We start from the raw sequence: 3,349 nt of genomic DNA, 5'->3' as shown, positions 1-3,349 counted from the left end.
CAAGTTCTGCATCCCTCTCTCTCCCCAACTCTCTCTCCCTCCTCCGTTCCCCCTGGTTCTCCATTAGGTCTCTCTTGTTTTCCTGCTAGACCTATGAGTGCAAACATATGGTTTCTGTCCTTCTCTGCCTGGCTTACTTCACTCACAAAACAAATAATCCAGTGAAGAAATGGGCAGAAGATATGAGCAGACACTTCTCCAAAGAGGACATCCAAATGGCCTACAGACACATAAAACGATGCTCAACATCACTCATCATCAGGGAAACACAAATCAAAACCACACTGAGATACCACCTCACACCAGTCAGAGTGGCTAAAATGAACAAAGCAATTGCACCAATTTTCTATCCATCTTTTATTTTAAAAAGCAACAGTAAAGACGCCTGAGTGGCTCAGTCGGTTAAGCATCTGATTTCGACTCAGATCATGATCTTATAGTCTGTGGGTTTGGGCCCCACATCAGGCTCTGTGCTGACAGTTCAGAGCCTGGAGCCTGCTCAGATTCTGTGTCTCCCTCTCTCTCTGCCCCTCCCCCACTCACACACTCTCTCTCTCTCTCTCTCAAAAATAAATAAACATAAACAATTAAAAAAAGAAAGCTACAGTAATTAAGAGACTCATATTGCCAAAATCACTGCTAAATCATATGGAATATAAAGTCAAGAAATTAAGGTTTACATATAGGATCAATTGATCTCATAAGTAATATCGTGGTTGTTAAACAGAGAAAGAAGTCTTCTCTACAAATAATGCTGAAATAACTGATATTCATGTCCAAAAGTATCAAAATTTTTACTATACAACAGTTAACTTGAAATGGATTATAAATCTGAATGAAATATCTAAAATTATAAAATTGCTGGCAGAAATGAGTGGTGGAAGGGCAGAGACAGAGGGAGACACAGAATCTAAAGCAGACTCCAGGCTCTGAGCTCTCAGCACAGAGCCCAAGGCAGGGCTTGAACCCACAAACTGCAAGATCATGACCTGAGCCAAGATTGGACACTTAGACTACTCAATCACCCAGGCGCCCTAAAACCAGAACATTTTTTTGAATGATGATCCTTAAAAGATGATTCATTAGCCTATCCCCCCAAGACCCCCACAATTTTAGAAAAATGAAAAGTAAGTCTATTTAAGTAAAGTCAGTAGAAAAGAAGAACAAGGAAACAAAATTATAAAATAGTCTAAATTTTCTTGGTGACTCAACGATGAGCTAATTATTAGCCAACATGTGACGTCTGACCTCTGAATCAATTCCATTCAACATGAATCAGTACCATGGTATCAGTCTCCTTTACAGATGGAATTGTGGAAAGAGCATGCAAGGCCCCTTGCCCCTTTATCTTTATCTCTTATTCTCCCTGAAATCCATTAAACTGAAGGTATTCTCCCTAAATTTGCCAGCATCTCAACATTACATCAAGTACCTCTAAACTGTTAGCAACATACAAGGAGGATCTAGAAACCATGTGAATCATGACAAAAAGAAGGTACAATGTATATAAATATTTTTTATTTTAGGATTCATCATTTGTTCTCATGATACAAGATATACTAATTTTTCTCCTCAGACTCTAAAAATTTGAAAGTATATATCTATTTTTTTATTTGCATCAAGGTCAGATTGGCATGATTCCCTCACATCTGTGAGGCATAAAACATCTGCATTCTTTAGGAAGAGAGCAAGAAAAGAGGTAGAAATCTATGAAAAGGAGAGATGGAGAAAAAAATCAGTACAACATACAACAACTGGCTCAAGGTTCAGTATAGAAGGATTTCGAAATGTCCATCATAACTGATCATTCTGAGAAAAATACTGAATTTATAAAAATAGCTTTAATAAAATAAAAACCTGAGGGATGAGACTGCTGGAGAATGAGAGTTAAATATGTGATAAAAAGCCATGGTGGACACAGATTTTTTTTTCCTGAAGTGACTAAGTGGAAGAAGTGTCAAAAGGATACTTATAGAATTCCTGGCCCACATTTAAGTGTTCTTTGGATCTTTTCCGAAAGGATGGCAGCAGAAAAATCATAAAAATATACCAGGTGTACTTTAATTTCTCTGCATTTACCTTGTGGGGAAAGATAAAAGAGGAAAGCAAGGAGATTCTGCAAGTGGTAGAAATGACTTCACAAACATCAGAAGTGAGTGGACCCAAGAGGACTTAATTATGAGCTGCTGGGCCCCTTGTGGCTTGGGCTAGAGGCTAGGAAATCTCTCAGTCCATGAATCATGTTCAGACCTCCTCCTTATCACATTCACTGGGGAACATTGCAGTTGGTGGCCAGAAGCTTTCCTCTACAATTTAAGTTCAATAAATTTATGCTCCTGCCTCAACATGAGGCATAAACCTTGCTGGGAGTTTTGTTGAAGATGAATCCCCCAACACGATATCAGCCAAACTTACAGAGTAGGAAGTGTGTCTGTTTTTCAGTGACAGAAGAAAAGTAGGAAAGGCTAACCAAGAGATGCCCACATATTGAGAGATAGCCCAGCAGCAAATGAATCAGAGTCCACAATGTTGAAGAGGGCTGTTATAGAAGGGGCATAAAGAATAAAGAGGCCTGGCCAGCACAAGATGCAAGTGAATGAAATGGGAATCTCAGGAGAAGGAAGAGTGGATGACAAGTGAGTGATGAGTTATTGCATTATGAAGACCAACCATGGTCTTCAGAAATCTGAGAAGAGCAGAGCTGGCTCCCAACAAAGGGCAAGGGAGTCTCACTACTGCCAAGTTCACCCCATAATGTTTCACCACCAGCTTTTCCAATGATAACCACTCCATCCCACCTGCCCTGTACTCACACAGATTCTCTCTCACCTGCCATCTGTACTTCAGGTAATGTTCCTACGTTATCTCCTTATACTCTTGAGTAAGTCAGAATGTGTGATCATTTTAAAGAATTTCTATTCTTTAACAAGGACTGAGCTGACAAGTCTATCTTAAATACATGTCAGATATTACAGTCTTTCTTCAAAAATGGTCTCTCTGACTATGATTCTTCACTAGAGTTTTAGCTGCATAAACCATAGCTGTTCCTGAATTACTGGTATATTTGGTGACATTCTGTATATGTTTAAAATTTTTTAATGTTTATTTTATTTTTGAGCGATAGAAACAGAGTGTAAACAGGTGAGGGGCGCACACACACACACACACACACACACACACACACACACTCACACACACAGAATCCAAAACAGGCTCCAGGCTCCAAAGTGTCAGCACAGAGCCTGATGTGGGGTTTATGACCTAAGCCAAAGTCAGCATTTAACTGACTGAGGCACCCAGGCACCCCTATATTTAGTATATGGTTAGATGATCATGCGCTTGTTGACAT

This window comes from Suricata suricatta, chromosome 11 (assembly GCF_006229205.1).
Source record: "Suricata suricatta isolate VVHF042 chromosome 11, meerkat_22Aug2017_6uvM2_HiC, whole genome shotgun sequence".
NCBI lineage: Eukaryota > Metazoa > Chordata > Mammalia > Carnivora > Herpestidae > Suricata > Suricata suricatta.
This window is presented reverse-complemented; position numbering follows the sequence as displayed.